The sequence below is a fragment of the Mirounga angustirostris genome, unplaced genomic scaffold (assembly GCF_029215605.1).
Source record: "Mirounga angustirostris isolate CCGP_5_RB_7025 unplaced genomic scaffold, mMirAng1.0.hap1 SCAF_4, whole genome shotgun sequence".
Lineage (NCBI taxonomy): Eukaryota > Metazoa > Chordata > Mammalia > Carnivora > Phocidae > Mirounga > Mirounga angustirostris.
The window spans coordinates 35,672,645-35,700,568 of record NW_026991712.1 but is presented as its reverse complement, the minus strand read 5'-3'; the positions used below and the strand labels follow the sequence as shown (position 1 = coordinate 35,700,568).

At 47.4% G+C, this 27,924-nt stretch overlaps 1 long non-coding RNA gene across 1 annotated transcript; it reads right to left on the bottom strand.

The window, feature by feature from the left end:
- Positions 1 to 337: 337 nt before the first annotated feature.
- On the bottom strand, positions 338 to 27,713 carry LOC135364083 (uncharacterized). Its single transcript, XR_010410568.1, has 5 exons — positions 27,333 to 27,713; positions 12,984 to 13,925; positions 10,427 to 10,818; positions 8,092 to 8,343; positions 338 to 1,659 (listed from the first exon to the last, which is right to left on the bottom strand). It is a non-coding gene; the product is annotated as an uncharacterized LOC135364083 (long non-coding RNA).
- Between the last annotated feature and the right edge of the window lie 211 nt (positions 27,714 to 27,924).

Below are 27,924 nucleotides of genomic sequence, written 5' to 3'. Positions count from 1 at the left end.
AGGGAATTGCTCTGTCTCATCCCAAGTGTTTCTGGTGTGTTGTCCATCAAGATTCCTGGTCACTGGGGTGGCTTGGTACCCCAGCCCTCAGCAACGGTGATCAGAATAAGAAGGGCGAGCAGGAGACAGACCCAAGCAGGACAAATCCATTGACATGCAGATGCTGAAAGAAAGAAGCTTGGTTAATGACTTACTTTTCCTATTGAGATTATTATGGGAGGATAGACATCTGAGGCGGTGGTGGGAAGAGCTTTCTGTAGAATGGGACCAGGCAGGGAGAAGCAAAGACGAGAGTCCAATGAAGAGAGGTCTACACAGTGGTCCTCAGCCTGGGCTGCACACTGGAATCACCTGAGGAGCTTGACACCTGCTGAGGTCTGGGGCCAGCCCCAGGAATCTGTATTGAATTGGTCTGGGTATAGCCTGGGCCTCGAGACTTTTAAAAACCCTCCAGGTGATACTTAGGGGCAGCCAAAGACTATCTAGAAGCACCGCATCTCATCCGTGAGGCCTTGATTCAACAGCACTTCCTGAGTCTGTAACCCATTTCGTGCCTTCCACTGTCGATAACTTTTCTTTTTTAGCTTAATTTAGTTGGAATTGAATTTCTGGCCAAAAGAGATCTAAGCAAAAAACTAAAAAGACCAATCATAGTTAATACCTATTCAGCATCAGTGACATACTAGGCAGTTTGAAATGCTTTTCTTCTGTTAACTCATTTAATTTAATCCCTAAGTTCCCAGAGTTAGAAAAACCATGATTGTCCCTATTTTACAGAGAAGGAAAAGAGACTTGCCTAAATTTTCCCAGCCTATAAAAGGAGAGCTGGAATGTGAACCCAGAAACTTCCTTAACCACCACACTTCAAGGTAAGGCCAAGAAAGGAGGCACATTCTCTGCACAAAGCCCAGAAACGGGGTCTCCAAACAACCAGAATATGAATACTTTTTTAAAAAGATTTATTTATTTATTTGAGAGACAGATAGAGAGAGAGAGAGAGCTCGAGCAGGGGGAAGGGGCAGAGAGAGAAGCAGACTCTCCACTGAGCCGGAGCCCTATTGGGCTCGTGGGGCACATGGGGCTTGATCCCAGGACCTGGAGATCATGACCTGAGCTGAAGGCAGAGGCTTAACCATCTGAGCCACCCCGGCACCGCAAGAATATGCACACTTTTATCAGGAAGGAGCTTTTGGTTGTCCTAACCGAAAACCCCAGCTGCAGTGGCTTGCACAATTACTTACCATATCAAAGGAATGGAGCCAGAGCAGTTCCGGGCTTGGCATTCTGGGGCTCATGTTAGGTCATCGTCATCGGGTACCTCACTTCACTCCACCTTTCTGCTCTGCTCTGTGCACTGGCCTCTTCCTCAGGCCGGCTCTCCTCAAACTAGCCTGTGGTTGCAGTCCCCCAGACAGCATGTCTTCATAGGGTGATCCCAGGCAGAGAGATCTACTGTTGATGCCCTGGTGTCTCTTTTTATCGGGTAGAAACACCTTGTGCTAAAGACCTCCTGTAGGATTCCTCTTGAGCTTCATCCCAGGAAAGAGGGATGGGAGCATCAGGGTTTGTTTGGATCTGCGGTTCTCAGCTGGGGTGGTGAAGCCTTGCAAAGGAGCAGAGCACGTTTTCAGTGGGCACGGTGATTCTGACCATTCGCACCTAGAGATGTAAAGGCCAGAACTGGTGAATGCCCTGCGGTACATGGGATAGTCCATTCTTATGAGCTGCATGATTTTTGAACATCTCATTGAACATTCCCACAGGTGAAGACACTGTTCAAAATGATCTGAGCTAAAACCTACTTCTCTTTTATCTGTAAACCCAAAGCATTTAAAAAATACATTGTATTTTCCAGGAAAACGACTACTGAGTACATCAAGGGAATACCCTGCTTTGTTTTGTTCAGGACTTTTGGAAAAGTCGTTCACCGTCGTAGAAAATCACATGAGCAATGCCCACACCAGTCATGGAATCTGAGGGTCCCCTACAGCAAAACTGTCCGGGCCTGCCCTGGCAACTGCCTGATTCACAAGGCTTCTGGGTATGGACCCTCGCACCTGGAACGTTCTTATTTATTTCTTCCAGGTGTGGTCCTGCTGAGCACTTGCATGTTGAAATACACCCTATTTTCTTTTAAGTTATTTTCCTTTTAAATTCTACTTTGCATTTTAGTCCATTCCGGTGGTTGCTTATCAACAAGAGAAATTGATTTCTTCCAGTTCTGGAGGCTAGAAATCCAAGATCAGGCGGGGCAGCATGATCAGGTTCTGATGAGGGCGGAGGGTCATTTTGCCTTTGTATCCTTTTTTTTTTATTTTTAAAGATTTTATTTATTTATTTGAGAGAGAGAGCATGAACGCAGGGCAAGCAGAGGGAGAGGGAGAAGCAGGCTTCCCGCTGAGCAGGAAGCCCGACACGGGACTTGATCCCAGGACCCTGGGACCATGACCTGAGCCGAAGGCAGCTGCTTAACCGACTGAGCCACCCAGGCACCCCTTGCATTTGTATCCTTACATGGCAGCGAGAGAGAGTGAACTCTCTGGAATGTCTTTTATAAGGGGCACTAACCCCATCCCCCAGGGCTCCACCTCATGACCCAATCACCTCCCCAAGGCCCCACCTGCTAACACCATCACATTGGGGGTTAGGATTTCAACATCTGAATTTTGGGGGACACATTTAGTTCATAGCATTTTATAATAGGGTCATTGAATTTTTTGAAATTATATGTATAGATTCTATTATCTATAAATATCATTTCAATGTAGGAAAGGGGAAGTTATAAAAATATTTGCCATAAAAAGAGGGCGTTGGATCCGACAGAATGGGAGCTGCTCTCGAGAGCGATCGAGATTCACCTGCCGGGCTGAGAATGGGACTCATGGCCCTGCCAGGGCCTGGGCAGAGGAAGCTGGTGTCAGGACAAAGTCGGGTTCCTTCGGGAAGGAAGGAAGAAGCAGGCCTCGGCAGCGGAGCGGGAAGGACGCTGTTGGCGCCAGTTGGCTCCCAGTGGCCCGGGGTTGGCAGGGGTATTCCGGGCAGTGGGGAGAGGACGTTGTTGCGGAAGAAGATCCGCATCCTCGGCTCCACCTGGCCTGGGTCCAACACCACTGACCAAACCACTTGCCTGCCTTGGATTGCAGTGTCACCCAGCAACCTTCTGATGACAAATGTGGCCTCCTGGCTGCTTCCATACTGGGAAGAATTGGTGGGGAGCGGGGGGGGGGGAGGGGGGAAGGTGCTCCCCGCGCTGGCGACTAAGGTTCTGGTTCCGGCAAAGAAGCATCTTCAGTTGCGACAGATACACTGACCTTCCGGTCAACGCATCATCTCCTGTGAATTTGGTTAAATCAGTCCAGGGCCTCGGAACGGACTGATTCTGGGTGTCCTGACAAAGTGGAGTTCTGGAACTGGCCAAGCAAGGGTGGGGTGGGGGGAGACCACTGCCAGGCACTGTCACCTGCTGGGCCCTTTCTGGGTAACCCGTGGCTTCCCAGCTGTTGCCGGGGGTGCACCCTGTGGGCTAATGCAATGTCACACAAGGCCCACGGGCAGAGCCAATTAAAGGGGAGCTGCTCTGCTTGGCGGCTGGGAACGGGAGGCCCAGAGACAGCTACCCACCTTCCCACAAGTCCCTCTCTGTGGTGTGGGCTCCCCTGAATATCTGAGGGCCTCTGACAGCTTTTGTCCACTCTCTGAGTCTCAGGGTACAATGTCTGCCTCAGACACCCCCCAACCAGTTCCTCCCTGGGAACCAACCCCATAGAAGCTCCTACTCGGGGACTGGGTCCCCGTTGCCCTCCCCCAGCGGTGCACGCAGAGAAGACCTGTCATATTCACTGAAGAGATAGGAAGGCCGAGGGGTTTGTGTCCTACTGTGGCCACGACTTCCAGCTTAGGTTCCTTCCAAATCATTCTGCTTTTGCATCTTAAAAGTGAGGGTGAGCAACCAGCTCAGGTGAAGCCACAGTTAGATGGGCAGAGCATTTAAAACAACAAGCACCAAAATAGGAAAACCCATCAAAATATTAAAAGCATTAAAAATTTCATAAAGCCAAGTCATAGGTACATAAGGCCACCAGCTTTCCACCCTTTATGACAAAAAACATGGGTGTTTTCTTTCCATTCCTAAAGGGTGCAGGGTTCAGCATCCCTGCATGGAGGACTCCAGAAAACCAGGACTCTTAAGCTCAGAGATGGTTTATGTTTCCCACAGACCCAAGGGCCTAGGACCACTCCAGCTACGGAAGATGCATGGTAGGGGCGCTTGGGTGGCTCAGTTGTTAAGTGTCTGCCTTCGGCTCAGGTCATGATCCCAGGGTCCTGGGATCGAGCCCCGCATCGGGCTCCCTGCTCAGCGGGAAGCCTGTTTCTCCCTCTCCCACTCCCCCTGCTTGTGTTCCCTCTCTCACTGTGTCTCTCTCTGTCAAACAAATAAATAAAATCTTTAAAAAAAAAAAAAAGAAGAAGAAGAAGATGCATGGTAGCCACAGGCCCAGGGGTGGTGGCAGTACCGAAAATGGAGATGTGGTCCTAGCTCCCAGGGGCTACAGCAGCCATGATTGTAAGTCCTGGAGGTGTGGCTGAAGGGGCTCAGGACCAGGGCAGTGCCTTCCCTCAGCCTCATGAGCAGCTGAGGCATAGAGAACATGGTACTTGCTCATGACCATCCATTTGACAAACATTTATTATTTTCTATTCTATTTTCTATATTCTATCCTATTTTCTATTTTCTATTCTGTTCAAGCTCTGTTCCAAGTGCTCAAGACAGGTGAGGCTGAGATCAAAATGGGATGGGATGGACCTCAGCAAGTACCTCTTATAGATGCAATATTTTTTTCTTTATGCTTTTCTATATACAAAAGGGGCTTATTGCTTTTAAAAATTAGGGGAAAGGCTATTAAAGTAAATTATTAGAAACTGTTTTGTAATAAATGTCCATGAAGAAAGTAAAAATGTGGAAAGGAAATACCAGAAAATTTCACATCTGCAGTAACAGTGGACTTTGGACTCTGAAGAGGCCTTAGGAGTCAGAAAATCAACACCAGATGGTTCGAGAGAGTTGATTCTGAGCTGTTACTGTCAAAGAAATCCGAGGAGGCAGGCACTGTGTCCATTTGGCTGCCATCTTATCTTGGCCTGTAGCACACAGCCTGTTATGTAGTAGGCACTCAACATATTACTGAACAAATAGTTGTTGGGCAAAGCTTCATGGATATGGCGACCTGGCCACCTGCGAGGCGACCTTGAGAGATGTCTTTTCTTATTGCCACTGTTCCACTTGCCTTCATTTCTCCCTTGGCAGCATGAGTAACTTTCAGGTGCCCTCTGACCCACTCCTAACTTCTCATCACATTCGTCAGGCGTCCTTGCATTTTCATTTTTCCCACAACGGTCCTTGATTTAATTTTGTCCTCATTTCATTTATACCTGCTCTTCCTTCATCCTTTTCTACTATAAAAGACCATGTCTTGTTGTGTCCTCACAAAGATGCAAAACAGTCTTCTAAAATCCACAGATAATACTCTGGTTTCTCTTCAGATCGCATAAATCTTTCGCCTTTTACTAAAATCCACAGATAGCACAAACATCCAATTTAACCAGCAGTTTCAAATCCTCCTCCACTGATTTTTTTTTTTTTTTTTTTTTTCCATTAGAGGTGCCAAGTAGCAAGGCTCAGCCCACCTTCTGGGGCTGGATCTAACAAAATGTGAACTCATCAGAAGGCAAGTAGGTGGGCACAAGAAGAACAATGAGAAGTTGGGGATTGTTGGCCTTTCTGAAATAGAAAATCGGCCACGCTTTCTCGCTCTGTTGGCTTTATTTAGAAGAATCACAGTATCAGTACTGTTGGTTTCAACTGGGGGCTGCCAGGCTGAATTCTTAGAAAGGCCAGCACACTGTTTGCCACTAGACTCAGCTCCCGGACAGAGCACGTAAAATGGGTCTTTAGTGACTATAGGCAGGAAGAAGTGATGGAGCAGGAGCTCACCTCCCAGAGCGGAGGCCCTTGTCATTTGCCTCAAGCTTTAAACTCTACCAGTTTGAGCTTCTGCTTTGACACAGACCCAACCCAGGCTGCAACCGCCAGCATTTTAGACTTCCTGAGACCCGGCTCTTGCTAAAGGCCTTCCTACGGCCTCTCATTTGCTTGCCATTCGAGGCTGCACATTATCTAACAGAATCAGACCGTATGCTGTTCTCCAAATCACACGCATCAACCTCTGCCCAGATTTACACTCTGGTGCTGGAACATGTCTGCACTTCTCACCATTTTGCCTTTTCTACTGTCATTCCTTAAACCCCCAAATGTAGGTATTTTTCAAGATCTAGCCCTTCCATGGAAGCTTCCCTGTTTCCCCCAGCTCGAAGTGATCAGCACTGTATTCGTATGTCTCTTATAACACTTAACACATTTTGCTTTCATTATATCACAGTAGCTTATGTTCCCTATGACTTTAATGTTCTCAGAAATGTGGATCATGACCCACAAGTGAGCTTTGAAATCCCTTTAGTGGGTCATGACCTGAATTCTTAAAAATTAAATAGAAAAAATAGAACATTTTAGAGCACATTACACATAAACATATTTCTCACTTTGGTTCATAATCAAAAAGCTAGAAAGTCACTGCCTCACATAGTAATGATGTTTCCAGCTTCTATGTAACAGAAGGCCTTAATAACCAGCTTAAATAACAAAGGATTTATTATCTTATAAGATGAGAAGTCTAAAAGTGGAGGCAGCTCTGGGTTGGTTTATCATCAACTTAGCAACATCAAGAACCCAGCTTTTTGCCATCTCTGTCATCCTTCTGGCTACCTCCCCTCATGTTTGCAAGATGGCTGCAGGAGTTCCTTGCATCATACAAACGTCCAGCGATCAAAAAAAGCAGTTACTTATTCTTTGGATCTCTTTTTATCAGGAAAGAGATCTTTCCCAGAACTCCCCACCCCCGTCAACTCCCAGCAGAACTCCTTTCATTTCTCATTGAAATAAACTGAAATAAAATGAATGATATGCCCCGCCAGGAGTGGCAAGGAGAACCAAAATCAGTTTAGATGAGGATAAGAGCACCTTCCGTGAGCACTTATCTGGTCAGGAAGAAGGGGGAGATTGATGGCTCTGATGTGGGCAAGGCAAAGTATTGGCCAGCTCCCCACAAAGCGCATTGGGGCAGGACCAGAGTCTCTCTTCATATGCTCTGCAACACATACCACGGAGCCAGTCTAGACAGTTACCTCAATTTTCAGTGATAAATTAAATCAATCACTTTGCCTCAAAGTATAAATATTCATGGGATACATAGATCAAATATCCAATCTGACATACTGGAGGCATTCTGCAGACATGAGTTGCCAATCTATAACTCACCAGAGGCTAGGATTTTCTTCTGTTTTAACTTCTATTGAATTTTTAAACGCGAAGGGCTAGCTTAGCAACACTGTACATTGTAATACCATTTAAATAATAAAATACATATTTGTCACAATGCAGATGGCAAGTGAAGATCCCACAGATGGAAATGTGGCTCCTAAGAGGAGATGGTAAATGTGTGGTGGTGGGTGTGGAGAGATGGCTGTATTGGGCTAGAGAGACATTACGTCATCCCAGATATGGGCTTTTTTTGGGAACCTGGCAGGATTACTGCTGAATCATTCAGCTAGGCAAATTAGTGGCATGTTAGTTGGACAAAGGTCCCTGTAATTAAGCCCTGGTACCACCACAGTCCTTGGCATCTTTCTATTTCTGTGGCCGTGTAAGGCCAGACTTGAAAGCATGTATACATAAAATAATCATATCTGCAAGAGTTAGGGGCATTACAGTATGGAGCCAGCACATTTCTCCTCTCTTCCTCTACACAACACGTGCACGCACGCACACGCACACGCCTCCTATTAGAGAAACCACAGGTTCGGAAAAACTTAAACTGCAGAAAACCTTTTGCCTCTGGGATTCCTAGAATCCTTTGCTGCTGGTACACATGCAAGATCCTCCCACCTGTCCAGTAGGGAAAACGAGCCTCGTGAGTGTCTTGAAATTCCCTGAAAGATGGCCTTGGTTCTGGAGTCACAGGGCAAAACTCTTCTCACCTGCTAGACCACAGGATGCTGCAGGTGACTCTGGTTGTCCTCGTGGGGCAGGAGACTTGCCTCCACTCTTGCCTCTGCTGCTAATTTATGACCTCGTTGTAAGGCTGTGTTGGGTCTGCGGGTCTCGGGCACGGTCCCAGCTCTGCCAGAGCTTGCTTGAAGTTCCACGTTCAGTTTCAGGAGCCTCATTTTAAGAAGGTCCTTGGCCAACCAGATGGTGTGCTTGCTGCCGGAACACAAGGTGTCCAGAGACTACCGGGAAATGATCCAGAAACAATACAGTGGTAGTCACTACCACCGTGTGGGGCTTTTACATACATTTCCACACTTGGTTTAGTTTCTCTATCAACCTAAGCTATTTACGCACATTTTAAAGAGATTCTAAAGACCACAGGCCAGAGAGATTGACGTTGGTACCCAGGAACATTCATAAATGGGTTATTTAACAGATGGCTGGGGAACTTGGAAAAGGAAGTGGCAATTACAGAGGGCCACATGGCCTCACCCTCATTTCCTTTCTGCAGTGTGACCCATAATTGATAATAAGAGCTAAAACATATTGAGTGCTTCCTATCTGCCTGGCATTATGCTAAGTGTTCCAATGCATTTAAGCTTCTCAAAAACCATGTGCTGGGTGCTATTATTATTTCAATTTACCGATGAGGAAACTAAGCCTTAGGGAGAGAAGTAACTTTTCTCTGTTCGTGGCTGTTCCTTGTTTTCCCCCTTGCGCTTCAAAAGGCTCTCTCGTTCCCACTCTTCAGGATTCACTCAGATGCTCCCAGCAAGGCTTTCCCTGCCCACCTGTCACCTGAAGTAGCTCGCAGCCACCTGCAGGTCCTCTGTCACACTCCCTGCGCCTTGCTCATTTCCTTCTAAGAACATCATAGTCTTGTTTACCTACTGATTTGTTTATTGTCAGTCTCTACCATTCAGATATAAGCTTGTGAGGCAGGGACCCTGTCCCTCCCGGCTGCCCTATGGCAACGTCGAGTACGGTGCCTGCAATGTAATAGGTACTCAATACAAATTTGAATGAATGAATGAGTGCCATGTGTAAATGAATGAGTTTAATTAGTCAGTGGGATTTGGACATGAGTTCATCTAATGCCAGAGACCAAGTTTTCAGCCCCTGCTCACGTGTTTACTCACTCATCCTTTCAATACACATTCATTAAATTATCAACAGGTGCCAGGCACTGAGGTGGGTGCTGGAGAATCAAATGAGTAAGACACAGCCTCTGCCCCTGAAAATCTCACATATAAAGGGTGGTGGTGATAGTTTGGAGGGGTGATGAAGTGGGGTTATAAAAAAGCACAAATAAAAATATAATTTGATATGTCTTATAATAGAGTTAAGTATAAAATGACACAGCAGGAAAAAGAAGAGACTACCTAAATGCCCCTGCTGAAGTTGGAAGACCTCTGCCGAGCAGGTGACTTTGAGCCTATCCTTGAAAGAGGACTCTGGACTATGGGGGAGAGAAGAATGTGTGCAGAAGCAAGGAGGGGAGAACTCATGGATATATCTGGGGAGTGGCATGAAACTAGTCCCCATAACCTACACTGCTGTGTCATATTTTAATCATGGCACCCCGTTGTTATGAGGGTCACTGACCAATTGACCCCTTGGTGAAGCATCGAGGAGGGGAATCCTGCCTGGAGTGGGGGTGGGAGGGCACCCCCAGGTGTGTCTGAGTGGTCTCGAAGGTGTCCTCTGACTCTTAAGAGTGACATGACCTGGAGAACTGTTTCTCAGAGGAAGGCACCGAAAGGCAGGACGAGAAACAGCCATATTCCTGCACCAAATAAGGGAATTTCCTAACAAGAGGGCTAACTATAACCACTGTGTATATATATTGGCTTGTAGTTTTCAAAACCTCTCCTCAAACATTACCTCATTTGATCCTTCAGTAGCTTGCTAGATATGTTCTGAAGCTTAGTGAGACCATTATTATTTATTGGATCAACATTTATGGAGCACCAAGGCCCAGCCAGACAGGGGCAATGCAAGCGGGAACCCCACAGCCTCTGGCTCCAAACTGCCCACATGCAAAGAGACAATGAGAGCACATTGTAAAGTGTTGTGAACCTGATCAGCATGGAGGGAAAAGAGTTAGCCTCGGGGACGCAAGAGCAGAGAGCACTGAAGCGATGACTAGCACCCAACTCGGGCAGTCCTGGGCTCAAACCCTGGCCCTGCACCCATTTGCTTGTACGACCTTGGGTAACTAAATGAGAGCATTAAAAATAAATTAAATGAAATAATACATGTGTACCCACTGGAGTGTAGTCTGGCTGCTAAAAAGATGATCTTAAGTAAACAGTCACTTACACAAGATGGAAACTGATTTCTCTTTCCCACAAACATCCAGCCAGGTACTGTGGCTCTGCTCCAGGCAGTCACCCATCCCAGGCTCTTTCCACCTAGTTGATCCACTCGTTCTAGGAGATTGACCTCATCCATCTGGTTCAAGATGACTCCTCATCACAAGTCACGCTGTGTTGAGATGCAGCTTGATACGGGAGCTAAATCGGTGCCGCCAGGACCTGGTCCTCTCTTGGCGTGGCTCCCCTCTCCCCTAGCTGTGGGTTGCACTCTCCTATCTGGGTCGTAGGAGAGTTTGGGCGGTGCAGACTTGATGTGCTGATAGCTTTATGTCCACCATCCCCCTTCTAGAGTCGAATGGAAGTCCTGGACGTGACTCTCAGTAACCCCCACCAATCCTGGTGACCAAGGGGGTGGGAGAAGTTGGTTAGCCAAGACTAATTAGGGCCCCCTCACAAATACATGGCTGAGAATGGGGGACGGACATCAGATTTTCTGGTCTGCTTTGCTTTCCCCATTGCAAAAGCCAAGTCCAGATGATAGAAACAGACCTAGAAGAGTCAGCAGACAGCAGAGGGCAGGGCTTGGGACACACAAAATTCTCCATACTGTTTTACAAGGAGAAGGATGGATGGATTTAAGGGGGTGGGGAAAAAAAAATCTCTCATTCCTTCCTTCAATCAATTATGTGTACTTCTAGGTTACTATAATCCATAGCAGTGGTCTTTGAACTCTACCCAAAAAGTCCCAGTTTTGATTATGCCTCTAACAAGTACATTTATTTATTTATTTTTGTAAGTGTACACATGTGCGGGTGGCACCCCAGTGTCCATCCTTCCTTACTTCCTTAGTATAGCATTCCCTAATAGGCACACAGCATCCCAGAACAGACTACATTTCCTAGGATCCTTTGTAGCTAGGTAAAGTCATATGACCAAATGCTAGCTAAATGCTAAACGTGTACAGTACAATTTCCAGGAAGTATCCTCATGGGAGGGGCATGTAATTCTTCCTTTCTTTCTCCTTGCTGCCTAGAATGTGAATAGGATGGCTTGATCATGACCAACAGCCTTGGATTAGGAAGTGGAAGCTCCATGCTGAGAATGTTGGAGCGACCAGAAAAGACGCCTTACCAACTCTGGGTGGCTTACCTCCAGAGTCCATTTACACGAGAGAGAGAAATTAACTTCTCTCCTGGTTCTGCTGCTAGTGGGTTGGATTTTCTCTTCTTACTTAATCTCAGCCCAAATTGATCCTACCTGATACAGTTATACACATTATGAGACATATACCAAAATAGATATAAAAAAGAAGAGATAAAATAACTCTAAGCAGAAGTTCTGTATTTTTTACCCCACTGGTAGAGTGTCACATACCCTGGGGCTGCATCCCTGCCCCCCTTCATTTTAGAGACCACTGGTCTCCTTGGTCCTTGCCCTGTGGCCCTCCATAAGGTTATGTTTGTGAGGCTGTTTGCTTCTTCTCCCTGAATACACTTTGCTCATTAAGGCGGGGGTCCTGAAGGGAGTCCTCGCAACCAGCCTACTACAGTGGAGGCAGAATCCCTCCCAAGCCCTGCCCTCTGCTGTCTGCTGACTCTTCTGGGTCTGTTTCTATCATCTGGACTTGGCTTTTGCAATGGGGAAAGCAAAGCAGACCAGAAAATCTGATGGAATCGACGAGATGAGATATAATCTGAACCCAGAGCAGTAGGCAACGGTGATTGTCAGGAAAACAAAGACATGTCCTTCTAGCCCCCGCTGCTGCTAAGGCACACCCACTCACTGACCAACCTCTCCGGCCCTCGTTCTGTAGGGAAGGAGGGGGAGGGGGAGAGGCAGAGAGCTTTGTTCCTTGAGAGCTTTCTCCAGCTCTCAGACCCGCTCTTCCCTGGAAGGCAGTGCCCAGGGGCTAGGACGACCACACCACATCAGAGCCAGCCAGAGCACATCCACTTCCACTACTCCAAGTCCAAGGGTCGGCAGCCCCCCTGCAAGGCTGTGGCTGGGAAACCAGACCCTGCCTGGTCTCTCCAGGATCTGGGCGAGTCTGTGGTCCCTGCCTCCATCCCCCTTGAGGCATCAGTGTCCTGATTGTATCATGGCTTCAAAATTCCCTGACTCACGCCATCCTCAGATTTTTAAAAAGAGCTTATTCAAGTGGTGTAGGCTGCATGCTTCACCCCTTCCCACTCAACGCAGCTATTTAATCACAGCATCCGTATGCGTGCGTGCGTGTGTGTGTGTGTGGGGGGGGGTCAGGGAAAGGCGGGGTTGGGGAGGGTCAGAGGGGCTCCTGAACCAGAAGGAGAAGCCCTTGAGGAAGACTCGTGCTGATCTCATTACGAAAGCAATGTCCTGGTGCTCAAAGAATGCTGGCCCTTCACCCCAGAGCTGGGCAGGTCAGAAATGCGGACCTCTGGGACTGTGCAGGTCTGCCAAGGAAAAGCCACCACCCAAGCTGGGGGAGGGACGCTTCCCCCATTGCATCTGATCCCACTGTTCTCCCACACTGCTAGGTAGCCAGGCTGTCATGTGATTTGCTAGTAACCATGGCAACGAACCCGGTTCAGCGAAGTGTGTGGAGAGGAATCACACAGAGAGATGAGGCGGGTGCAGGACGAGGCGCTGTCCCCAAGGGCAGCGGGTCGCCCACTCCAGTGCCCCCAGGGCGATGGTTGCTGTCCTTGTTATTGAGTAAATAGTGACTTGCTCTTCTGAGCTGGAGACACTGGTTGTCACTGATTCTCCTTCTGAGACTTATCTCCTTTATTGTGGAACACAGTTGCTGAAGATGAAAGACAAAAATAGCTCTCTCCGAAGGAGAGGATGCTAATGCATGCTGTGCTTGCGGAGATGGGCTTCTCATTGTCAAACGTGCACCTGCAGTAAGTGGAGGCTTGGGGCCAGTTCCTGTCGCTGCCCCGGACCACCGAGAAAGCCCAGCCGCACCTGACAGGGCGAACACTCCGCGGGCAGCCCGAGCCCGAGCCTGAGAGCCGGTCTGTGTCCCCAAAGCCTGGACACCAGTGTGCGGGGCCCTGGCCAACCCCACTGCCCGCACCTGCCGCTTCCCCTGCTGGGGGAAGTGGCTCAGATCCTCTTTGCTGCGAACAAGGACATAATTACAATTGGGGGAAACACATATTGTTAAGTTAAGGCTGCTGTAGGGTAATGTGGGAGCGCGGCGGGCCCCTCGGGGCTGGAGCGCGCACCTGCTCTGCGGAGACCAGCTAGTGGGTGCCGCCTCCTCTGTGGGGTGGCTCCGGCTCAGCTGGTTCCTCCATGGGTGACCTTGAGCAAGTCACTTGGTCTCTTTGGGTCTCAGTTTCTCCATTCTTACAAGAGGCAGAGTAATATTTGGGCGGCCATTCCCACTGGGCTTTTGTAACAGTCATGTTTGATAAGCCAAGGAAAGTACTTCAAAACTATAAATCCCTACCAGATATCATCATCCTTTCACCATCGTTTTTTTCTGTTGTAGAAGTATCCATTCTTAAAGGGTTCTGAAAGTTGGAAAGAGTAAGCAATCAGGTCAAAAGTTCTGGTAGCGCAAAGCTGAAGATCACCATGCTGGGGTGTGAGATAACGTTTAATGAGTGCAAAGCAAATCTCATGTTGTATTTAATCCTAACACTCCTACTGATGATGATAATTTCCATTTTACAAATGAGGCCCAAATTCATATAGCTGGTGGTAGAGTCAGGGTTCAAGTCCCGGTCAATCTGACTCCCAAGCTAGGATCTTAACTGCTATGGGGGCCCATGCTAGGGCGGGTTTACCGACACATTCTCCATGCGGGTGGAGTTGTTACCGGCTGGTTTCCTGGGGGGTTCACAGAGCAGCATGGGGGGTATGTGTGTGTGTTTGTATTCACAGAGCAGCATCGGGTGGGTTGTGTATGTATGTGGGTTCACAGAGCATGGGTGTGTATGTGTGCATGTGTGTTCACAGAGTGGCAAGGGGGTGTGTATGTTCACAGAGTAGCATGCACTGTGTGTGTGTGTGTGTGTGTGTGTGTTTATAAAGACTGGGCTGCCTTCCTTCCTTATCTGGGAGTTCCCCATTTGTCCCATGCTGTTGCAATGGTCTCTTAGGGTCCTCATGGAAACTTCCAGGGCAGCCTGGAGTGCCGCAGTCTGCTCTGGTTTCAATGGTGAGACTGGAAGCAGGGCTAGTGGGTGTGTGAGGCCGGGGAGATGGAGGCCTGGGAGATGGAGGCTGGGGAGATGGAGGCCGGGGAGATGGAGGCCCGGGAGATGGAGGCTGAGGAGATGGAGGCCCAGGAGCTGGAGGCCTGGGAGCTGGAAGCCCGGGAGATGGAGGCTGGGGAGATGGAAGCCCGGGAGATGGAGGCCAGGGAGATGGAAGCCCGGGAGATGGAGGCCGGGGAGATGGAGGCCTGGGAGCTGGAGGCCTGGGAGCTGGAAGCCCGGGAGCTGGAAGCTGGGGAGATGGAAGCCCGGGAGATGGAGGCCGGGGAGATGGAAGCCCGGGAGCTGGAGGCCGGGGAGATGGAGGCCCGGGAGCTGGAGGCCTGGGAGCTGGAAGCCCGGGAGCTGGAGGCCTGGGAGCTGGAGGCCCGAGAGCTGGAGGCTGGGGAGCTGGAGGCCGGGGAGCTGGAGGCACGCACACTGGCGGCAGGGCAGAGGAGCAGAGCGCCAGGGGTGCCTCACTTAGTGCTGTCTAACCTAGTTACGCTGATCACTTCTGACTCTTCATTCTGCCCACGGCCTGGAAAGCTACCCCCTCAGATGGCCTGGGATGCGTACAGCTCTGGGGACCAGCAGCCCGCCCCCCGCCCCCAGGCAGAAGGAAAGTGTAGCCAGGGTATTTATATAAGGACTTTCCTACCATTGCTAGCCCTGGGGTACTACACTATTCCCTACTGACTTCCTTAAACCTGCGCACCTTTTTATTAAATTCCTTTTATTAAGCTCTCCTCAGTTACCCAGCTGGAGTACGCTAATCTGTCCCTTCTGGGACCCTGCCTGATACAGTAGGAGGACAGTACCTGCCCCCCAGGACTGTTAGGGGAAGTAAATGAGCCAGCATTTGTGCCAAACCAGATAGCAGGTGCAGGAGAGTCAGTGCCCTTCCCCAGGGCATTTGCAGTCACCTCCCCCTCCCCACCCCCCCACCCCCCCACCCCCGCCAAGGGCCAGCAAACACCTGGACCAGCCTGGTGGGGGGCTGGTCCAGCAGCCCAGCTTCCATTCTTCCCCCAGCCTTGGCTAGTTTGCAATGGGAAACAATGCATACTAAATAATTTGAAGGTGGTGATTTTTTTTAATGGGAAAAGGGAACAAAACATTAAGTTCATTGAAAGCACAAACACAGGATCAGATAAGCATATATAACGGTTACTCATTTATCCTAAAAATATTGATTAAGCACCAGCCATAAACAAAAGATTTAGCAATGAATAATATAGACGTGGCCTCATTTTCTCCAGTAGCTCCCACTCCAGTAGAGGAACAGTGTTAAGCAAAGGGCACTAAGCATTCTTTTCCCTTTTACTTAAAATTGTGGCAGGAGGATAATGGTGGTGAGGGAAGTGACTTTTAATTGAGCACTTACTAGGTGCCAGGCACTGCACAACACATTTCATTCATGTTATCTCACTTAATCTCAACATGGGTTAGGCAGACCTATCTCCTTTTTGCAATAAGGAAGCTGAAACTCAGAGACATTATAGGACTTACCAAGGTCAATGACCATTCAAAAAAAAACCCATTTATTGAGCACCTACTATATGCCTTGTCCTGTCGCTGCTTTTCAAGAATGTACAGATAGTAGGAGAGATAGGTACATAAACAGATATTTCTCCAACAGTGGGTTATGTGCAGTGACAGTGAGATGTTCAAGGCGTTATGGGAGCACTTAGGAGGGATCCTCAACCCCACATGAGATGTCAGGAAAGACTTAGGGAGGGCAGCCTGGAGGATGTGAGGCCTCAACTGATTTTTTTATGGATAAGTTGGTAATGGCCAGGTTGGGGTAGGGTGGTAGGGAGAGAAGAAGGCCTCTCAGGCAGAGGGAGTGCCATAAGCAAAAACAAACAAACAAACAAACAAACAAAACACACTGCAGAGAAGGGAGTGTGGACTAGGGGTTGTAGGTAGAGGCCAGGTCCTGGCAGAATTCTATTTGGTCTCAAGAAATGTAGATTACAAGTCCCATAGCTTACCCTCTAGGTAAAGAGCCCAAACAGGGGAGTAATACGGTTAGATCTGCATTTAGATAGATCACTCTGGCTATTAGATGGAGGACAAATTGGAGGTGGACTGGAAGGGGAGCAGGGACTTTTTAGGAGGCCATCAGTAGTCATCAAAGCAAGAGATCTTAAGGCTCCAAAGGAAGTCAGAGGTCCAAGTGATGGAGAGAGGCAACTGTTGGGAGAACTACTTAAAAAATCTCAGAATTTAATGACTGATTGGTGTTGAGATACCTGAGTTGGGGGAAGAGGGAAAAAGGGAGCATGAGAGAGTGAGAGAGAGAGACTCCCTCCTCATCCAGAAGAAAAACAAATTTGGGAGGCATGGTGGCTATTGTTTTGTCTGAGACCCTTTGCATCTCTCGTTCCCCTTTATTCTGATTACAGACCCCAAGAAGTGGAGCCATGATCCAACCTGGGTGGGTCAAATTTGCTCCTGGAAACTTGAATCTGTGCAGTAGCCTTGTTGTTCTTGTTACCAGACACCAGGTTCAGTGATTCTCTTGCTTCTAGGAACTGTCTTGTAATCCTTCCAATTAGTTTCTTCCATGCACAGGCAAGTCAGGGTCTGTCCCTGTTACTTGCAACCAAAGAGCCCTGATGAAGAGAGGAATTCAGCCCCAGACCTGGTGAGTCTCAGGCCCATTGACATCCATGTAAAGACCAGCACCTCCAGGAAACATGAATCGGGGGGGAAAGGTCTGGGCTGGAGTTACTGGCACGTAGATTGCATAAGTCAGAGTCATGGCTGGAACTAAGAAGGAATCGGTGCTGAGAGGGGGGAGGGGAGAGAACACCCACGGCCGTGGGCTGTGTCCAGGAGAACAAGCGAAGTCTTTCAGGAGGAAGAAACAAGAACATCAATGTTCAGAGAGAGCCCAGGACAACTAGGAGATGCTTAATTTCATAGAAACCAAGGGAGTTAAGAGTTTGAAGACTCAACAAGTAAAGATTTCATTTATAGCCAAGGGGCCAGGTAAATCGGGCCCCCACCTTTGGACTTGACAGGAGATTGTTGATGAGCCGAAGGATAGGATCCCTAGAGGGAGGGGCAGGAGTAGGAAGCCAGGCGGCCTGAGGAGAAGGAAGAGGAGGCATGGCTCTGAGAGTTTTACGGGAGATTAGAGAGGAGAGAGTTCAGAAAATGGTGGGTGGGGGCTAGGTCAAGGCAGGGTTTATGTCCGTGGCTCCAGTCAGTGCTCCTTTCAGTTAAATCCTGCTCCCCTGTGCCTGAGAGAATGGGGCTTTGGTTGGTGGAGGTAACCCCAACAGAGCTTTTTTTGCAGGTGTGGTTTTGCCAGAGGTTTGTGCGTCCCTGGGGCAGAGGAGTGTTTGGAAAGCTGACCAAGGGCATAGCTGGCAGCTATCTTGTACCTGCTTCCTGCCTGACTTTGTTCTAGACAGGTCCAAAGCCAATACAACAACTAAGGGAAGAAAAAGAGGCAAAAAAGAGGAAAACCTCACTCAGCTCTTTTGTATTCAAACTAAAAATATCCCTGCCAAAATTTGGGGGGGGGGGGGCTGGTGGAGAGAATGCTCAAACCATGTCTGAGAAATTAGTATTAGAAGGATAGTAACTGCCCCTGTGTTAGTGGATGAGTGTTTTCCTACAAGGAAGGCATGGCTTGGCAGGTCCATTGTGCTGACTAATGCTTCAGATATACTTTTTCTTTAGATATTTACTGGCAGAGCTTCGGCTCAGGTCATGATCCCAGAGTCCTGGGATCGAGTCCCACATCGGGCTCCCTGCTCGGTGGGGGGTTTGCTTCTCCCTCTGACCCTCCCCCCTCTCATGTGCTTGCTCTCTCTCATTCTCTCTCTCTCAAATAAATAAATAAAATCTTTCAAAAAAAAAAAAAGATATTTACTGGCAGAGGATGAATGGGATAGAATTGACAAGATGTTTTAAAAATCATTAAAAAATTCCCTGAAATTATAAAATTTGTGTACGTTCACTGAAGCAGGTTTGGAAAATCCAGAAAGACCTAAAATAGCCTGGAGTCCCACCAGAGTAGTACCATCTTGGAATATTTCTTTCTAGTCTTTTATTTCTAGTAGCAGGTCCAATTTGGATAGTTTGTTTAGTGGCTGATCCACTCACTCCTGTTGCAAGGCTGATCTCAAGAGCGACTGTACAGCAGGATCCTCTCCACAGTGTGTGAGGGGAAGGGGGAAGGATGAAAGATGCAGGGGAAAAGTCCATCTGCTGGTCTAGTTTAAACATCTATGGCATAAAATAGCAACAAAAGAAAGACTGAGTATGCCCCAGAGTTGGATCTGGAACCCAGATCTTCAGACTGGAGTATCAGAACTCTGCATCCGACGGAGGTCCGCCATAGCCCAAGTGTACCTCGCTGTAAGAAACCGAACAACCTACTTCTAATTTCCATGTTGGGGTATCACTCTCACTTTAGTTGCTGTGGCAGATTGCATTATTGTTCCCTAGTCTTTGTTCCTCCCATTATGTGACCCTTTCCAGTGCCTTCTGGTAGAGTTGGCTGATACTTCCATGCCCCATTGTCTTTGGACTTGGCCACCTGACTTGCTTTGGCTAATAGAAATTAGTGGAAGTGATGTGAACAGGAGTCTTAAAAATGCCTTCATGGCTTGGCTTAGTCTTTGGCATTTCTGTCACCTGCCACCAGGTGAATTTGCCTAAAGAGTCTCTGCTCCCAGAATGAGGAGACACTTGGAACAGACCTGAACACCACTGGCAGCTTGGAGCCATGCTTATCTAGTTCCTGCCATCCTAGAGAGTCATAGCCACCTGCACGCCCATAAGCAGTAAATAAATGCCTACTGTTGTAGTGCGTTGAGATCGGGATTGTTTGTTACACAGCATTTTAGTAGCAGACACCTGACTACTATAATTGCTCCGATGTGAAGCTTCAGTCATCCTTGACATCTGCACCTCCTTTATCCCCATAGCTATTCCTTGTCAAGCCCTCTTTAGCTCCTTTGAATTATCTTCCATAGCTCTTCCCTGACTCCCATTCCACTGCCGACATCCTTAAATGCTTAGTACCTGGATTCCTGCAATGGTTTCCTAATGAACACTTATCTCTTCCCCATCCAATCTCCTGCACAGCAGTGCTAGATTCGAGTGCCTTACAAAACCCCTGCACAACAGGACATTTCCACTCAAAAGGTGGCATAGCCTTCTCCTTTCAGAGCCAAAGCAGCCAAGCAACTCAGAGCTAAATTTTGTGCACAGTTTTAATAACCAGCCTTAGCCTAGCATTCTGATACAATTCTGCCCTCTGCTTTCCTATAACTCTTGTCCTTTACGGTTGACCCTTGAACAATGTGGGAGTTAGGTGTGAGATCACCCTGCACAGTTGCAAATCTCGGTATAACTTTTGACTCCCTAAAAACAGCCTATTGTTGGCCAGAAGACTTGCCTATAACAGAAACAGTCGATTAGCACCTGTTTTGTATGTTATATGTATTATCTACTGTATTCTTACAATAAAGTAACCTAGAGAAAAGAAAATGTTATTAGGAAAATCATAAGGAAGAAAAAATACATTTACAGTTCTGTACTGTCTTTATTGAAAAAAATCCACATACAAGGGGACCTGTGTACTTCAAACCTGTGTAGTTCAAGAGTCAACTGTAATTTAGCCTTGCCTCATCCATGATTTAATGCAAAATAATAATACTTATCCAACGCTTATTGAATTGCTTACTATATGCCAGACATCACTGTAAGTGTTTTTCATGTTATATAGGTTAAGATTAGATTCAACCATGAGTAAGTAATAAAGCCCCAAAATAGTGGTTTACCTAAAATAGTTGTTTCTCTGTCACGTAAAAGTACAGAAGTAGGTGGCCAATGACTGGTATAGTGGCTTTGCTCATGAAGTCCTCAGGGACACAGGCTCCATCCAGCTCACACCTCCACTATCCTTAAGAGTGTGGGCCTCATTCTCGTGTCCAACATGGCAGCCAGAATGCCAGACATCACATCCACCATTGCAGGCAGCAGGTTGGAAAAAGGGACAAAAAAGAAAAAGGGAGCAAAGAGTACATACCAACTGGCTCTTCCAGGTAGCAGCCACATAATATCTGCTTATATCCCGTTGGCCATAGTTACCTGGCCGTATACAGCTGCAAGGGAGGCTGAAAAGTATAGTCTTTATTCTGGGAGGCCACGAGCCTAGCTAGAAATTGGGAGTCATTACTGTGGAAAAATAGGAGAAAGGAGTATGGTGGGACAACAGCCTCTGTTTCAGATATATTCCCTCACTGAATCCTTATGACAATCCTATGAGATGATTAGTATTCTTCTGCTCATGTTACAGAGAGGGAAACTGAGGCTTAGGAAGGGTAACTGCCTTGGCCAAGGTACATAGCTAGGGTGAACTCAGGCGACCTCTGCTCTTCACCCCCATGCCACCCAACATCCGTGGGAGTGAGTCTGGCACCTCTGACTCGTGTATTCCCTCAGCTAAGCTCCCTTCTGTGCCCTCCCACTCCCTCCAGGGCCAAGTTCAGGCTTTGGCTGCTCCGTTCTTCCTCCTAGAAATTGTTCCCCGGTGGCAGCTCTGTCCTGGCTTCCAATGCCCAAGAGGCAGAGAAAGTCTAATAAGCAGCATCAGAGTACACACTCCAACTCAGCAGTTCAACACAGTGATTAAGAGCTTGGGCTCTTGAGTCCATCAGAGTGAGGTTCGAATCCTGTGTGACCTTGCTCAAGTCACTTGACCTTTCTGATCCCTCTTCTAGAAAAAGGGAGGTAGAGAGAACCTGCCATAGGACCATTACAAGGGACAAATGAAATCATGCACGTAAGTCCTCAGGCCACTGCTTGGCACATAGCAAGTGCCCAGTACAAGGAAGCTCCTGTGATTGTTCCTGCCTCCCAAACAGGAGAAACTTAGATACACCAGAGAGGAAGGACCTCACTGGAGGCCCTTTCCAGTAATGTCTCCCTCTCTCCTCTCAGGGATCTGCAGGCGCTGCTTGGGTACGTTCCTCTATGGTTCTGACCCTTTAGACATGGCCCCGACCAACCACTAGGAGCCACAAGCTTTGACTCCCTTGATCTGGAATACAAACTGGCCACCTAGGGAATCTGGTTAGTGGCGGAAATGCTACTATTTAACAGATGTGAAATATCATTCTTGGACACAAAGCAATGATGCTATCTGCCAAGGGGAATGATTTTTATTGTTACACAAAACATTTCCTATCAGAGCACATATAAATCCAGGGGACAGTTGCATTTTCAGAACAGATTACATACCTTTGGTGACTGAGCAAGGGACAGGGGACACCGGCCACATTATTTTAAAATTCACTAATGCTTTTACTGAATTTAAACAGAAACAAAAATCAGGAAGGAGAGAGAAAAAGAACACTTGTTTCAGAACAAAATGCCTTCTCAGGAGCAGAGCCTCCTGTGATGCTCGTTGTTTTACCCAGAAAGAACTGGGTTCTATTTGCTGGGCTGGGGACGATGCAGCAAAGCCCATGACCATGGCAAAGGCAGGGTTTCCTGGAGTTCTCCTTTCTGAATCTCCAAGGCAGCCAAGCTCCTGGGCTCCCCAGGTCTGCCCTCCCCTGCCCCCAGCTCCCCGCGGAGAGGCACACATGTGGACAGCCAAGCTGTTTTCCTCTCTTCATTCCTTGCAGTCCACTCTTTCTGCTCCCACCCTAATTGCCTCACGTCAGGGCTAGTGTTTAGTTCCCTGACGGTTTCCAGTGGGCCAGTGTCCTGTACCTCTTTTCTTTTTTTTTTTTTCTTTTTAAAAGATTTTATTTATTTATTTGAGAGAAAGTGAGCGTGAGCAAGACAGAGCACAAGCTGGGGGAGGGGTAAAGGGAGAAGCAGGCTCCCCGCTGAGCAGGGAATGTGCCTTTCCTTCCTTTGACTCTCTAAGCCCTTTGACCCAACTCCATCCTACCTTGAACTACATTGGTCTGTGTATGAGTCCTACTTGCTCTTTGCAGTTCAAAGAAGACAGGGGCCAAATCTTAATCATTGTTTTATATTACACAAAACCTTACACACCGCCTTATACCTGATTGGGTCTTTTTTTTTTTTTTAAGATTGTATTTATTTATTTGAGAGAGAGAGAGAGAGAAAACGAGTGTGGGGGGAGGGGCAGAAGGAGAGAGAGAGAGAAGCAGACTCCCCACTGAGAGGGAAGCCCAATGCGGGGCTCGATCCCAGGACCCTGAGATCACGACCAGAGCCGAAGGCAGACGCTTAACTGAGAGCCCAGGCGCCCCCTGATTGGTTCTTAATAAATGAGTTGAATGAATGTATAGATTATTCTTCATTGTCTATATACACAATGAATTACAATAAAATGAGCAGGTAGTCATATGTGGTTAAGTAACCATATCCCCAAACTGCTAGGTAAGAGGTCATTGTCAAGCCAGAGCATGAGGTGCCAAGCTACCGGTCTTTTTCCTGTTCAACATGACTATTGGCAACTTCAGTGGAACGGTCAGCATGCCCATTGCACCTGTGGATAACGTCATGGGAAACCAATAAACTAGATTAGAGAATCAAGAACCAAAAACATCTGTAGAGATAAGAACAATGGATGAAAATTTAACTTTAATAGATGAAGTTCTGAATATCAGTTCAAAAGTGGGCAAAAGGAAAGAATGGAAGAAAATTCACTTAATCAAAGATTATATTTTTAAAAGGCTTGAGGATTTTATTTGACTGGAAGCCCAGGATGAGTCAAGACTATGATATGATGGCCAAAAAATGTTAGTGCAATTTTGGGCTGAATAACTTTACTCACCAACTACTTACTCAGTGCCTACTAAGTGTTCAGTGTTGTGTGAGAGACAAGGATGAGGAAGGTGTAGCCCCTGCTTTGAAGCTTACAAAGACATGACACGTATTCTCCTTACAGCACAAGGCAGACAGCATTTGGTGCTGCAGGAGCAAAGAGGTGGGAAACTTGGCACACGTGTGACCCAAAGTGAGTGGCTGAGTTTAGCTTGAGTTTGGGCTTGTGAAGAGCATGGAACAATAAGGTGTGTGGGGGGGGAGGTACAGTACCAATCTGTAGGTCCTTAGTGCCAGGCTATGGAGATTGGGATTTATGTGAAGAGGGACAACTGAAGGATTTTGCAGGGAAAAAAAAAAAATCAGTGTTTTAGGAAGATTTCTTTGGAAGCAGTCTGGTGGGCAGATCAGTGTGGGGAGACACAACAGTTTAGAATTGGAGGCATCTCTTTAGAGACTGTCCTGTTGAACGTCTTCATTTTGAAGGAGGAGAAACTGGGGCCGGAGGTACAGATCATGTACCTAAAGCCACAGAACTAGCAGAGGTACGGCAAAAGCAGAATCCAGGACTGGTAGCTCCTTTGTCGGGGACTGACAACAATAGCGATTAAAGCTTGTATAGCTATTGCAGTTTAGGAAAGCATTTCTGGAGGGACTTGGGGCAAGGAAACCAGTTAAGGGACTAGGTTCACAATCAAGTAAAAAATATTGAGTCGTGGGAGTAGAAAGAGGGTGAGCTGTGACAGAAATTGCTTGGATGCTGGGAGTTGGGAGGGAAGGAGGAAAGGCAAAGACGGCTGAACTGGGGGGCCTGGGAGACAAGCAGGACAGCAGTGGGACTGATGGACATTGGGAGTGCAATGGTGAGAAACAGGTTGGAGGAGTCCCACTTTGGGTCCCATTTTAATAAAAGAGGCACTGACAGCTGGACTGTGTTCGGAAGAGGGTACTGAGAGCACATCACAGGGAGGAGTGCTGGAACTGCTTAGTCTGGAGAAATCTACATTGTCTGCAAAGAGTGGAGCTGAGATTGAAGGAGGGATGCGGTAGCTGGCTTCCCATATCTGGAGGGCTTCTGGAAGTTTGTGAGATTGCCTCCCACTTAGCATGACACCAGGCGAAGGCAGCTATGCAGGAAAAGGCATGGAGAGGGCATGGACCAAATCATCTCTGCTCTATGAAGCAACGCAGCAAGAAGGAACAAAGGCTTTGGAGTCACACAGACCTGGGTTCTAGGCTCAGCTAGGAGCTGTGTGATGTTGGGCAAGTTGCTGGACCTCTCTGTGCCTCAGTTTCCTCTTGTCCATAATATAAAGAAGCTAGATTGGAAGACTTCAAAGCTCTAGTCTAGACATAAAATTTCTTAAAAAGAAAAGGTGGCTGATGTGCATAAAGTAAATGGGTGGAAACTTTAGGGTTGTCTGACTTGGATTCGGCTCCTGACACTGTACTAATATTGGTGCTTGAGTGCGAACAGCCGGCCTGCTTCTGTTGTACTCCATGATGGCATATAATGATGGAACGGAGCTGACATGTTCACAAAAAGCACTTTTCTCTGTGGGTAGGAGTGGGAAATAGTCCCACTTAGCTGATATCACTAATTTTTAAAGAAAACCATATGAGCTAAAGAGAACTGAAGATGGATGTGGGAGCTATGAGTCAAGCACTGAATTTCAACTGCCTTAATTTTACATTATAAATGACACCGTTTTAAAGTCTCTTAGATTTTAGATTTTATAAAACTTGTGGTTTTTCTTTAAAAGAGCTCATCCAGATACATGTCAATACATGTTAAAAATACTGAACATTTGCTCCCATCTTGAAGAATCCTTTAAACAATGATTGTGCTCTTAGCTATTTTCAATATAAAATCCATTTTCTGGCAGTCTTATAAACTGAGAACTACTTTCTGTGCAAACTACCTTCTTCCAACAAAAAACAGTTCTGGCTACCCTTATAGAATTTAAAAAATTCCTTTTCAAGTTCTTTTGTAAGGCATAAAGTTGCCTAAAAACATGCAGCATTTCCACTAGAAATGAAATATTCAGAAGGCTTCTGGATAAGCAAAATTTAGATATAGTTCCTTAAATCTTAAATATCTAATTATTAAATAGCAGAAATGAGAGACTTGTTTTCCTTTACTGTGGTAGATTCGAAGTGACTTTAAACATTTTCAGGTAGAGAACTCAAATATAAGACCCGGAGATTATATAAGAAAGATCCCTGCTTGCCATCCTTACCTCAGGGCAAAACAAGACCCAGAGGCAGAATGGAATTTCAAAGCCTGACATAGAGGATTGTGAAAAAGAGTTCTATCAAATCAAAGTCGAGGGCAATCTCAGGACTGTGGCAGGAAGAAAAGAACATTGTTAAAAATAGACACTCATTCTCTTTTAACCACGGACAGTTCTTGAACATCTTACATTAGCAACACAGATCGGACCCAGTTTTAGTTCCTTCTCTGTCACGTAACCATTCCTAGCTCGGTTTTTGCATCACCAAAACGGGGGGGCTGGGCTGGGGGGGGTTCTTCTTCACCATCAGGGTGAGCCTGCGGGCCGGCGGACAGGAGACAATGCACGGGAGGTGCTCTGTAAGGCACACAGCACTTCAAATACAGGGCTCTCCTGTCACCTGCAGGGACCGGCTGCCCACGGGGGACGCTAACACCTGGAAAGGCCCGAGGACCATGCGCTGCCAGTTTCCAAACTGCAAGTGGCAGTCAGTTTGAAAGAGCATTAGTTAAGGGGGAAAAAATCCGTTCTGCACATCGCGACTGCGATATGCTGCGATTTCTTGGCACAGAGCTCCTGCTTCAACTAATTAAAGTGCCACAGAGGTAGAAGAACGTGCGACCCGAGATCCGCCCTGTGGACCTAAAGGACAGAATTGTCTCCAGCTTTTTTTTTTTTTTTGTAATAGAAAGCAGCATTCTCTTTGTTTAAAAAAGTCGAGTGGGGGAGGGGACCGAACGTATGTGGGTTTGCTCAAATGCTCCAGAAAACTGTTCTCCGCAGCTGGAGGAACGAAAGGGAGGGGCACTAAGGAAAGAGCATGCTACATGTAAAGGTACAGCAAAGCGACCAGCCACTGATTGAAAATGCTTTGGGGCCAAAGGATGCATGGAAGGATAGGATCGCAGAATATGCGGTTAGGGCAGAGGTGCCTGTAAAAACGGGTTTCTCCTTTTATTTTTTTTTAATTTTTTTTTTTTAAGATTTTATTTATTTATTCATGAGAGACAGAGAGAGAGAGAGAAGCAGGCTCCCTGCCGAGCAGGGAGCCCGATGCGGGACTCGATCCCAGGACCCTGGGATCATGACCTGAGCCGAAGGCAGACGCTTAACCATCTGAGCCACCCAGGCACCCCGGGTTTCTCCTTTTAATCAGCTTTGTGCCTCAGAGCATCTTCTTCCTCTAGTTTCTGCCCATTACTTCCCGCCCAGAATTTTGTTTGTGGTTCTTGTGATGACCGAAAGAGGTTGTGGGCCGGCTCTGATTGGGTGTCGGTTAGTGACTCTGCTCCCCTTCAAGGCCACCTCACACACCAGGGCCCAGGTCCCCGGGAGGGGCAGCCGCAGGGTGAGTGGTAGAGGGGTGATGCCCTCTAAAGGAAGGCCAGGGAGAGCACAAGGCTTTTTGATGGTGACTTCGATACTCGAAGCCAGATGTCTGTCGTTCTTTGCATGAGATAATGATTCCTCCCTCCCTGAGTCACCCACTCCCCCTTCTTAAATGTTGTATTTTCCAGGAATATTCTGGAGAGACTACTTGTTGTTCTCCAGTGTCTGCTCTCTTCCTCTCTTAATAGAATCTCAATTTTTGCTGGTTACCCAAAATAAAGACATTTCCCAGCCTTCTTCGTGGCTGGTGTGTGTGTGTGCGTGTGCGTGTGTGCGTGTGTAAATGTGAGGTGCAGCTTCTGGGGAGGGCATACCCTACCTCTCCTGCTTGGCCTGAGGATGGTGGCTGCTGGGAGCCATCTGGACCCCGCGGGTGAGGGCCCACCTGCTGAAGATGATGAAGCAGTAAGACGAGAGGGGCCTGGGTCCATGACACCGTGGAATCACCTCACTAATCCTAGGCAGCAGACCTTCAAACTGTTAGGTAAGAGAAATAAACTTTGATATTGTTTCAGTCATTGATACTGTAGGTTTCTGTTAGATACAGCTGAACCCGTAGTCCCATGAACCCACTTTCGGACTCAACTTTACCTTCTTACTCTGATTTGTACTCAGAGAATTCATTGAACTTTGTCTACGTCTGAGGTAAAGGCATTTTTGAAGGACCCAGCAGCCCTTCAATAAATCTGGTTTCTTCAAAAATATTCCAGAAAATTGGGGCGCCTGGGTGGCTCAGTTGGTTAAGCGACTGCCTTCGGCTCAGGTCATGATCCTGGAGTCCCAGGATCGAGCCCCACATCTGGCTCCCTGCTCAGCAGGGAGTCTGCTTCTCCCTCTGACCCTCTCCCCTCTCGTGTTCTCTCTCTCATTCTCTCTCTCTCTCAAATAAATAAAATCTTAATAAATAAATA